This window comes from Macaca fascicularis, chromosome 7, assembly GCF_037993035.2.
Source record: "Macaca fascicularis isolate 582-1 chromosome 7, T2T-MFA8v1.1".
Taxonomy (NCBI): Eukaryota; Metazoa; Chordata; class Mammalia; order Primates; family Cercopithecidae; genus Macaca; species Macaca fascicularis.
In genome coordinates, this window is record NC_088381.1 from 134470806 (window position 1) to 134483686 (window position 12881).

At 35.7% G+C, this 12881-nt stretch overlaps 1 protein-coding gene and 1 long non-coding RNA gene across 44 annotated transcripts in view; both read left to right on the plus strand.

The window, feature by feature from the left end:
• The window catches only part of GPHN (gephyrin), a 734620-nt gene that overhangs the window by 130037 nt on the left and 591702 nt on the right, over positions 1–12881 (plus strand). The gene's annotated exons all lie outside the window — the stretch shown is intronic.
• LOC135971607 (uncharacterized) lies at positions 5555–6366 on the plus strand. The gene is made up of 2 exons (XR_010587846.2): positions 5555–5627; positions 6222–6366. It is a non-coding gene; the product is annotated as an uncharacterized lncRNA (long non-coding RNA).

The window sequence follows — 12881 nt, forward strand, 5'->3', positions numbered from 1 at the left end:
CGTTAGTAGCATTTGGGAGACATTGAATACATATACATTCAAAACCAAAACTTTCTGATGAAATTTCACTGCTCCTTTATTTTTACTTCTGCAATATAAAATGACTTGAACATAAAAATAAAATTACGCAGTCCATCTGACCCAGCTGGTGAATGGTGATGACTATTTTTTCTGTTGTTTGGAAAGTTAAGCTAGACTTTGAAACGTATATTAAAGTTTGGCAAATAAAAGGCAGAGGTAAGAGAATAGCTGGAAATATGTATGTGTGTACCCCCCCACATATATATAATATATAAATTATAGATTATAGTATATAAAATTTATATATCTAAATTGATTTATAAGTTTATACATTTACAAATTTTAACAGATATATACATATGAAATTTTATCTGAAACTAAAGCTTGCCATTGGGAGATTTTATATATAAATGTAAGTAGTGCTCATCATATTTGTGTTTAGAAAGTAACTCTGGGTATTCATTGGAGGTTAGGTTAGAGAAAATATTAAATATAGGGATTTAATGAAGGATCACAGATGACATAGACTGGAGTAAGGGATTTGTAATAAAGAAGCTGAAACACCTAGGTGCAATGGATCATATTCTTTTGTTCATTCCTGAATTGATGTGTGATAATTTTTTGTGGCCTAAGAAATGGTTTTGGGCTGAGCATGGTGGCTCATGCCTGTAATCCCAGCACTTCGGGAGGCTGGGACAGGCGGATCACTTGAGGTCAGGAGTTTGAGACCAGCCTGGCCAACATGATGAAACTCCATTCGTGCTAAAAATACAAAAAATTAGCTGGGCATGATGGCACGTGCCTGTAATCCCAGCTATTCGGGAGGCTGAGGCAGGAGAATCGCTTGAACCTGGGAGGCGAAGGTTGCAGTGAGCCGAGATTGCGCTAGTGCACTCCATCCCAGGCAAGAGAACGAGACTCTGTCTCAACAAAACAACAATAACAACAAAAATGAAATGGTTTTGGAAGACATTTACAATAGTTTATTTCCTAGGTCACATTAAAATGAATATGAAATGATATGAATTACTTAACAGTGTTTTTATCTTTGGGGTTTTTTAAGTGTACCACTATCTTCTTATACTGTGAAATGTCCAAAGTGCTACTAGTACTTTTGTTTGAGGTAAAGATTATTCAGAGACTAAGTTTGACCTTGAACATCACCTTGGATTTAATACAGGCTTTCAAGTAAATATTTGATTTTAGGAAAACCTATGTGTTGAGACTTTCCTTCCAAGTAGAATGGAGTAACTCGTAGCAAATTAGTACTTCTGCTTAGAGCAATGAGAAAATGAAGATAAAATATACATGTCACTATTCTGTAGCAGAGTTGACCTTGGGGATGTATTTCAAGTCTCAGTTGCATCTGTAGTAAAGCTTATTTTTCCTCTGTTTTGTCCTAATTATATTGGTAATCACATTCAATATAAATGGACTAATTATTGCAATTGAATTACTAAGCTTGTCAGGCTATATAAAACAAGTAAAACCCAATTATGTACTGCATTCAAGAGCTACATCTTAAATTAAAAGGGAGGATGAAGCTAAAAGGATGAACAGATACACTGTATGCTAACACTGAAAGGCAAACTGGTGTAGCTACTATATCCAATAAAGTAGAATATAGAATAGAATATCCAATATAGTAGAATATCCAATAAAGTAGAAGATAAAGACTAAATATAGGTGGTCCATAACATATGATGGTTCAACTTACAGTTGTTTGACCTTACAGTGGTGCAAAAATGACACACATTCAGTAGAAGCCATGCTTTGAATTTTGATCTGTCTCTAGGTTAGTGAATGTAATAGAATACTCTCTTGCAGTGTTGGGCAGTAGCAGCAAGCTGCACCTTCCACTCAGCCAAGCAGTCATGAGGGTAAATAACCAATATGCTACAGTATATGAAATGTATTTTTGACTTAACAATATTTTTCACTTACAGTGGGTTTCTCAGGATATAGCCTCATCGTAAAGTTAGGAGAATTTGTATAAAAGATGGATGTTTTATAATAATAAAAGAGTAATTGTATCAGGAAGTTTTCACAATCCTGAATCTGCATGCACGTAGTGAGATAGTGTATATAAAGCAAAAATTGATAGAAGCAAAAGAACTGGACAAATCCCCAAACATACTGGGAGAATTTATGATGCTGTCAGTAGTACCAACCATCAATAGCTGATAGAACAAGTAGATGACAAAAAAAAAAAAAAGAGAGAGAGAGAGAGAGGTAGAGCACGTTTTTACAGCAAGAGTAATAAGTGACTTAATTTACAACTATATAACATTTCACTGGAAAATATGAGAGTATACATTCTTTTGAAGTTCAGATGGAAGATTAACCAAAATTGGCCAAATAGGGGATATAGATCTATAGGTATAAAGATTCAGTGCTATCAAAATGTCAAATAGGTTTTGGGTTTTTTTTAAGTAAAAAAAATGACTATCTTCTGAAATTTGTTTAGCAATTCAAAGGATCATGGATAGTCAAGGCAATCTTAAGGAGTAACAAAATAACTGTAAGAGTACCAATTGCCATCATTTTCTGTAACGCAATAGTAGAGTTATTAAAAACAATGGCATTGGTGCAAGAATAGGCTAGTGTAACAGGAGAGAGTATCCAGTGTGGTAGGCAGAATAATGGCCTTCAAAGATATCCAGCCCTAGTTCGTGGTACCTGTGAATATGTCACATTATAAGGCAAAAGGAACTTTGCAAAGACAGTTAAGGTTACAAACAGTTAAGATAGAGAAATTATCTTAGGTTATCTGGGTGGGCCCAGTCTAATCACATGAACCCTTAAGAGCAGAGAAGTTTTTCTAGCTGAAAGCAGAATAGAGATGCAGCAGAGTGGGAGTCATCGATTCCAAGCACGAGAAAGATTCTATGCACTATTATTGGTGAGATTTAAGGGCCTATGTAAAAGACTGGAGAGAGGCCTCTGGTTGCTGAACATAGCCTCTAGCTTAAGTTAGCAAGGAAATAGGGACCTCAATCCTATAACCAAAGGAACTGAAGAAACTGAACTCTGTGAAGTAGAATCTTCACTGATCTTTCGGAGTAAGAGCTCAGAAGGCAGACATTTTGATTTTTTTTTTTTTTTTGAAACTGGGAATAGAAAAATTAGCTGCGCTAACCTGGACTTTTGACTTGTAAATTGTGAATAGTAAAGTTGTGTTGTTTTGAGCTGCAAAGTTTGTGCTAATTTGTTACAGAAGTAGAAGACAACTATTACTTCCAGGAACAGATCTGCATATATGCTACTACCTGGTTTATGACTGATTTTTTTAGGTATAATGGAGAAAAGAACTTTTTTTCAATTCAATATCCTTATAGAAAATACGATTACTGACATACATAAAAATCCATTTTAGGTACATCATAGATCCAAATATGAAAGATTTAAAAAATAAAGCTTTTAGATAGAAACATGGGAGAATATCTTCGTGATCTTGGGTTAGGCAAGGATTTCTTAAATAATAATCGGAAAAATTGATACATTGGATCACATTAAAAATAAGAACTTTAGAAATAATCTAAAAACTGAAAGGTAAATCATAGAATGAAGGAAGATACTTGTAATACATATATCCAACAAAGGACTCATATTCAATAACCCAATTTTAAAAATGAATAAAAGACTTGAAAAGGCACTTCACAAATAGTATATGGTCAATATGAACATGAAAAGGTACTCAACATAAAAAATCATTAGGGAAATGCAAATTAAAACCACAGCAAAATATTTGTAGACACCCACCAGAGTGGCTAAGTAAAAAAGATGCCATTTCGAAGTGTTTGTAAGGAAGTTGTGTAGTTGGATATCTGATATACAAATTGGTACTACCACTTTGGGAAGCTGGGAGTGTTTACTAAGCCTGAACATATATGTTATCTGTTACCCAGGAATTTTAGTTGTAGGTGTATATCTAACAGGAAAGTTTGCTTAAGTTTACCAAAGGACATGTGCAGGAATGTTGATAGTAGGACTATATATAATGGCCTAAGTTGGAAACAATCCAAATGTCTACTTATAGTAGAATGGATAGCTAAATCATGGTACATTCATATCATGGTATACTGTACAATGAGAATGAACAGCATACAATTAAATTTAAACATAGATGAATCTCATAAACTTAATGTTCTGCAAAGGCATCAGATACAAAAGGAATCCTATGGTATGATTCATTTTTATGAAGTTCAGAAACAGACAAAATTAATATATAGTGTTAGAAGTCAGTATTTCCTTCTGTTGTGGGTAGAACAATGACTGGGAGAAAGTATGAGGGGAGTTTTATTTTATTTTTTTAAATCAAAGATTTAGACACTGACTGCTTTCAAGTTCTATTTGTATTTGAGGAATTGGTGTTTTCACTCTTTTTATTCTTTTTCTTCTTTTTATGTAGATAATAACTATAGTTAATTCCCTGTTTTATTTCGATCAGCTTAATAATACTGATTATGTACACCTTTACTTGAGTCTTGTACCTGTGCCAACCAGATAGATAGGAAAAGTATATGCATAATCAAAGGCAGCCAACTGCGATTTATTTACAAGTGATAGCTTAATTCTTTGGGGGCTTTACATTACTTTTTTCAATTAATCAGTTTTTCGCTTTCTTGTCTGTTAATTGGAGTTTACTTCTAAAGCTGCCTGTTCTTTGTTAACATTTGGATTTCTCTATTTAATTATTTAGATTTGGGATTAGTTCTGTAAAATTCACAGAACACCTTGTGTTAAACTCGAGTTTGAGAACAAGTAATTACAAGTTATATTAAGATTGTAAATGATCTGTATACTGCAGACATTCTTCTCAAATTTCTCTTTAAGTGTGTCTAAATTACAACGTAAACCAGTGGTTTAGTATACTTTTTTAGAGACTGATGATGCTTTGTAAGACTAATTTTATTCTCTACCCACATTAGTATCTTCTCTGATTGCCTTGATGAAATTAGATAAACCTTTAACTGTGCCACCCACCACCAAAGATGTTTCACATTTCCTTCTATCCTTTTAAGGGAATTTATCACAATGTCAAAGCAGGAAAAATAGTAATAAACATAGTTATAGAAATAATAACAGCAAATGGTTATAACATGTCAATCAGTATTTTAAGCACTTTGTTGACTTATTTAATGTATGAAACAACTCTGAGAGAGGTGTGGTTGTTAGCTTAATTTTAAACATGAGAAAGACAGTCTCAGACCAGAGGTTAACTAACTTGCTGAAGGTCACACATCTATTAAATGTATGTGCCAGAATTAAATCCAGATTACCTAGTCTTTGTCCTTAACCGCTGTGCTAGTAAAAGACTGATAAGGAGATTTTCAAAGTTAAAATTCAGTCACTAAGTAAACAAATCTGGGATTTTTTACAAGTTTTTCAAAGTTTTGAATAAGCTAATGATTATATTTAAATAGTAATAATTTTTAGGTAAATTCTTTTATAATTACATATTTAAAATACTAATTTAAATTTTATAGTAAGGCATGTAAATGTTGTTTACCATACTATTTCATGTTTGGAAGTCTGTTTATGTTTATCTTTTCTTTCTCAATATATAGGAAAAAGTAATTCATGGGCCATCCGAAGGGAGTGTGGTAGGTTGTTCTATAGCTTTTTGCAGTAGTATATTTGTATGTAATGAAGTGCATTTTTAAATTGTACTCGTAATTTTTAATTGCTCCTTGGAAATTCCTGAATATTTAGGAAGACCAGCCTGACCAACAAGGCGAAATCCCGCCTCTACTAAAAATACAAAAAATTAGCTGGCTGTGGTGGTGGGCGCCTGTAATCCCAGCTATTTGGGAGGCTGAGGCACAAGAATTGCTTGAACCTGGGAGGCAGAGGTTGCAATGAGCCAAGATCATGCCATAACACTCCAGCCTGGGCGACAGAGTGAGACTCCATTTAAAAAAAAAAAAATTTTTTTTTGAAAGTTATTTAAACTGATTTTATATGCATCATTTATTTATAACAATTTTGTAATGTTTTACAATTATATCTCTCATTAGATACTCAGAATAACCCTATGATCTCATAGGGGAGATATAATTGTCCCATTGTTTTTACGAGGGGCCTGATGACCAGAGGTTAAAATGTGTGTACACAGTCACTCTACAAATATGTCATATAATTATCATTTGAAACCACATCTTCTGTTCTCTGATACAATGCTTTTGCCATTGCTCCAGGTTACTTCTCATATGATTTGAAAACCAACCAACCAATAACAACTTTACCTATGATTAGAACCTCATCATTTAAAGAGTTATAATTTAGTCACAAAAGATTAAAAAGAATTCAACAGCAACAACAACAAAAAAAACTAGATTAAAATTGGGCAAGGACTTGAATACACATTTATATTATACAAAGAAGATACACAATGACCAACAAGTATTTGAAAAGATGCTCAACATCTCTAATCATTAGACAAATGCAAATCAAAACCACGGTGAGATATTACCTCACACACATAAGAATGGCTGCTGTAAAAAAAGAAAACAAGAAGAATCCTGAAATAACAAATGTTTGTGAGGATATATAGAAATTGGAACTTTGGGTATTGTTGGTGGGGATGTAAAATGGTACATCTATTATGAAAAATAGTATAATTGTTCCTCAAAAAGTTAAAAATAGAATTTATGATTGTACAATTCCAAGAATTGAAGGTAGGGTCTCAAAGAGATACTGATATGCCCATGTTCATAGCGGTGTTATTCAGAATAGCCAAAAGGTGGAAAGAATGAATAAATAAAACAATATATATATAAAATAGACAAAACAATATAATATATTAATAGATAAAATATATAATATCTTGATAATATATATCTTAGATAAGATATATATTAATAGATAAAATAATATATATCTTGAGGGCCTTATTCTAAACGAAATAAGCCAGCCAGAAGAAGACAAATATTGTATAATTCTACTTACATGAAATATTTATTATTGTCAGTTCATAAAAACAGGAAGTAGAATGGTGGTTGCTAGGAGTTCAGTGGCAGAGGAAATGGGGAGTTGTTTAATGGGTACAGAGTTTCAGTTTTACAAGATGGTGTTTGGTTGCACAACAGGGTAATTGTATTTAACAGTACTAAACTGTATTCTTAAGAGGCATTAAGGTGGTGAATCTAATTTTTTGTGTGTTTTACCACAATTATTTTTTAAATTTTATTTTTACAGAGACACAGTCTCACACTTTCACCCAGACTGGAGTGCAGTGACTCTATCATGTCTCACTGTAGCCTTGACCTCCCAGGCTGAAGTAATCCTCCTTCCTCAGCCTCCCAAGCAACTGGGACCACAGGCACATGCCACCATATCTGGCTTTATTTTATTTTTTTATTTTATTTTATTTTTTTTTTTTAGTATTTTCTTTTAAATCAGGGTCTCAGTATGTTGCCCAGGCTGGTCTCAGTCATCTTCCTGCCTTGGCCCCCCAGAGTTCTGGGATTACAGGCATAAGCCAACCACACCCAGCCAAATGTTTTCTAATTTTAAAAATAAAATAAATTGTATAGGTAGAATTAAAAATACATAAATCAGATCATGCCAACCCTTTAAAGCCATCTAGTGTGCTTAAGATAAAATTTAAAATCCTTTAAAAAAAGATTTAAGAATGTACATTAAATGCCCACATGATTCTCACAGTTAGGTATGCTTCTTTCATTGTATTAAGGATGTATAAATTTTATAAGACTAAATATCAGTGAGATGTTTATTATCGAATATATAGCAACTCAAAATAAAGTAGTCCCTCCTTTTCTGCAAGGGATACGTTCCGAGAACCCTAGTCGATCCCTGAAATCACAGATGTTACTGAACCCTGTATATATCTTGTTTTTTCATTTATATACATACCTATGATAAAGTTTAACTTATAAGTTAGGCATAGTATGAGATTAACAATAACAAATAATAAAATAGAATAATTATAACAATATAAGTTATGTGAATGTGTTCTCCGTCACCCTCTTTCATAACATTCTATTGTACTGTACTCACCTAGTTTTGGACCTCAGTTGACCATAAGTAACTGAAACTCTGTAAAGAGAAACCGCAGATGGCCGGGCGCGGTGGCTCAAGCCTGTAATCCCAGCACTTTGGGAGGCCGAGGCAGGCGGATCACGAGGTCAGGAGATCAAGACCATCCTGGCTAACACGGTGAAACCCCATCTCTACTAAGAAATACAAAAAATAGCCGGGCGAGGTAGCAGCGCCTGTAGTCCCAGCTACTCGGGAGGCTGAGGCCGGAGAATGGCGTGAACCCGGGAGGCGGAGCTTGCAGTGAGCTGAGATCCGGCCACTGCACTCTAGCCTGGGCTACAGAGCGAGACTCCGTCTCAAAAAAAAAAAAAAAAAAAGAGAAACCACAGATAAGGGAGACTACTGTATTTTGTGAAATATGTATGTGCATATTAAATGGAAAATAAATGTTTTAAAAATATTCAAATATTAAAACAGATTGCTGGACTCGTTTAAAGATCCACTCGCAAAGGCAATCAGCTTGCAAATTCAAAGGAAGTTGCTATTACCTGTATTTTCTCAGTTATACCACAGTGGAGCTATTCATAATGTGGTGTCAGAAAGCTAGGAATCAGTTGGATATTATGTATATAAATCAGTTGATTTTTGAGTCAAATAACTGAAGTGTGTTTTGGAGATAAGCTTTATGATTGGAATTGGAAATGACCGAATTTTGTGGAGCAAAGTTTTTAACTATGTTCACTCGGAGATTTTCTGTAGTGCTTTAACTCTGGTTTACTACTATGCCCAGTGGGGTAGACTTTTTTAAAAAGACACATATTCAGGAATGAATTTTATTTATAAAGATTACAATATTTCCTCTTGAAAATATGAAATAATGTTAGTCAAAAAAGCCCTGAATATTACTGTAAGTCACTGTACATGTATTAGTCCTTATGGATTTCTTTGCACTAGTAAAAATATAATTATACATTTTATTTATATAATATCTTTGTGCTGCTATAAGAAAATACCACCAGTGGTAATTTACAGTCAGATGCTGCATATTTCAATCAGTGATGGACCACATATACAAAGGTAGTTGTAGAAGATTATAATACAGTATATTTACTGTGTTTTCTATGTTTAGATAGGTATTTAACACTGTGTCACAGCTGCCTACAGTAACATCTTCTATAGGCTTGTAGCCTGGGATCACTAGGCTACTGTATAGCCTAGGTGTGTAGTAGTCTATACTATTTAGATTTGTGTAAGAATAGACTGTGATGTTCGCGCAATGATGAAATCACCTAATGTATTTCTGAGAACATATTCCTGTTGTTAAGCAATGCATGACTGTATAAGAAACACTCAATAAATAATACATGGTAGAAGGTGATTAAATACCAAAATAAATGAAAACCATTAAAGTGAGCTTAAAAACAAAGTATCATAATTTTAGTTACTCATTACATAAAAATGCTTTAGTTGTTGCCTGTTCCCTAACAGGTAAGTTAATGTTCACCTGAGGAGACTCAGGAGAAATCCCCAATACTGAGACAAACCCGGAGATTGAGGGATAACTGTTACGATTCAGAGGGTTTTGTTTGATCTTATCCCTAAACTTTACAATGAAAATATATTTGGTAATACAGTTAATATAAAAATCAGGGTTGGCTGGGTGTGGTGGCTCATGCCTGTAATTCTAGCACTTTGGGAGGCCGAGGCCGGCGGATTACCTGAGCTTAGGAGTTTGAGACCAGCCTGGGCAACATGGTGAAACCCTTTCTCTACTAAAATACAAAAGAAATTAGTGGGGCATGGCAGCGTGCGTCTGTGGTCCCAGCTACTCGGGAGGCTGAGGCAGGAGAATCGCTTGAACCCGGGAGGTGGAGGTTGCAGTGAGCCGAGATTGTGCCACTGCACCCCAGCCTGGGCAATAGAGTGAGACTCCGTCTCTCAAAAAAAAAAAAAGCAGGGGTCCCCGACCCCCAGACCATGGACCAGTAGCAGTCTGTGACCTGTTGAGAACTGGGCTGCACAGGAAGAGGTGAGTGGCAGATGAGCAAGTGAAGCTTCCTCTGTATTTACAGCCACTCCCCATTGCTCACATTAGCACCTGAGCCCTGCCTTCTGTTAGATCAGCAGCAGCATTAGATTCTTATTGGGCCATGAACCCTATCGTGAACTGCACATGTGAGAGATCTAGGTTGAGCACTCCTTATGAGAATATAATGCCTGATGATTTGAAGTGGAGCTGAGGCAATGATGCTAGCGCTGGGGAGCAGCTGCAAATACAGATTAACATTAGCAGGGAGGTTTGACTGCACAGAGACCATAATAAATCAATTACTTGCAGACTCATTTCAAAACCCAATCAGTGAGTGACAGGTAACAGGCTGCATCTGACGTCAGGCTTTATAGTGGCAGGTGGGGTGATATACTTCAATTGTACAGCTGCATCTGGTGGTACACTTTAAGTCGGAATCCAACACTTATTTTAGTTCACGTGTGGCCTGCTTATTTTATTTACCACTTTCATCTGCTCCTCTTTCCTGCATTACACACTTGTCTCACTCACAGTTTTGGTAAACCCACAAGCTAACTCTACCCAAAACAATTAAAAGACAAACATCACGGGAGAGCTTCTTTGAAGGGAGAAAGACCCAATGATGAGATAGCAGAAGACTCTAAGACTGCCAACAACAACAACAACAACAACAACAAAAAGCTGCATTTATTTATTTATTTATTCATTCTCTTTTTTGCTTTTTTTAAAATTATACTTTAATTTCTAGGGTACATGTGCACAACATGCAGGTTTGTTACATATGTATACTTGTGCCATGTTGGTGTGCTGCACCCATCAACTCATAATTTACATCAGATATAACTCCCAATGCCATCCCTCCCCCCTCCCCCCTCCACATAATAGGCCCCAGTGTGTGATGTTCCCCTTCCCGAGTCCAAGTGATCTCATTGTTCAGTTTCCACCTATGAGTGAGAGAACATGCGGTGTTTGGTTTTCTGCTCTTGCGAGAGTTTGCTGAGAATGATGGTTTCCAGCTGCATCTGTGTCCCTACAAAGGACACGAACTCATCCTTTTTTATGGCTGCATAGTATTCCATGGTGTGTATGTGCCACATTTTCTTAATCCAGTCTGTCACTGATGGACATTTGGGTTGATTCCAAGTCTTTGCTATTTTTTGATTCCATATGAACTTTAAAGTAGTTTTTTCCAGTTCTGTGAAGAAAGTCATTGGTAGCTTAATGGGGATGGCATTGAATCTATAAATTACCTTGGGCAGTATGGCCATTTTCATGATATTGATTCTTCCTATCCATGAGCATGGAATGTTCTTCCATTTGTTTGTGTCCTCTTTTATTTCATTGAGCAGTGGTTTGTAGTTCTCCTTGAAGAAGTCCTTTACATCCCTTGTAAGTTGGATTCCTAGGTATTTTATTCTCTTTGAAGCAATTGTAAATGGGAGTTCATTCATGATTTGGCTCTCTGTTTGTTGTCACTGGTGCATAAGAATGCTTGTGATTTTTGCACATTGATTTTGTATCCTGAGACTTTGCTGAAGTTGCTTATCAGCTGAAGGAGATTTTGGGCTGAGATGATGGGGTTTTCTAAATATACAATCATGTCATCTGCAAACAGGGACAATTTGACTTCTTCTTTTCCTAACTGAATACCCTTGATTTCTTTCTCTTGCCTGATTGCCCTAGCCAGAACTTCCAATACTATGTTGAATAGGAGTGGTGAGAGAGGGCATCCCTGTCTTGTGCCAGTTTTCAAAGGGAATTTTTCCAGTTTTTGCCCATTCAGTATGATATTGGCTGTGGGTTTGTCATAAATAGCTCTTACTATTTTGAGATACGATCCATCAATACCGAATACCGAACTTACTGAGAGTTTTTAGCATGAAGGGCTGTTGCATTTTGTCAAAGGCCTTTTCTGCCTCTATTGAGATAATCATGTGGTTTTTGTCTTTGGTTCTGTTTATATGCTGGATTACGTTCATTGATTTGCGTATGTTGAACCAGCCTTGCATCCCAGGGATGAAGCCCACTTGATCATGGTGGATAAGCTTTGTGATGTGCTGCTGGATTCAGTTTGCCACTATTTTACTGACGATTTTTGCATCGATGTTCATCAGGGATATTTGTCTAAAATTCTCTTTTTTTGTTGTGTCTCTGTCAGGCTTTGGTATCAGGATCATAGTGGCCTCATAAAATGAGTTAGGGAGGATTCCCTCTTTTTCTGGTGATTGGAATAGTTTCAGAAGGAATGGTACCAGCTCCTCCTTGTACCTCTGGTAGAATTCGGCTGTGAATCTGTCTGGTCCTGGACTTTTTTTGGTTGGTAGGCTATTAATTATTGTCTCAATTTCAGAGCCTGCTATTGGTCTATTCAGGGATTCAACTTCTTCCTGGTTTAGACTTGGGAGAGTGTAAGTGTTCAGGAAATTATCCATTTCTTCTCGATTTTCTAGTTTATTTGCGTAGAGGTGTTTATAGTATTCTCTGATGGTAGTTTGTATTTCTGTGGGGTCGGTGGTGATATCTCCTTTATCATTTTTTATTGCATCTATTTGATTCTTCTCTCTTTTCTTCTTTATTAGTCTTGCTAGCAGTCTATCAATTTTGTTGATCTTTTCAAAAAACCAGCTCCTGGATTCATTGATTTTTGGGAGGGGTTTTTGTGTCTCTATCTCCTTCAGTTCTGCTCTGATCTTAGTTATTTCTTGCCCTCTGCTAGCTTTTGAATGTGTTTGCTCTTGCTTGTCTAGTTCTTTTAATGGTGATGTTAAGTGTCAATTTTAGATCTTTCCAGCTTTCTCTTGTGGGCATTTAGTGCTATAAATTTCCC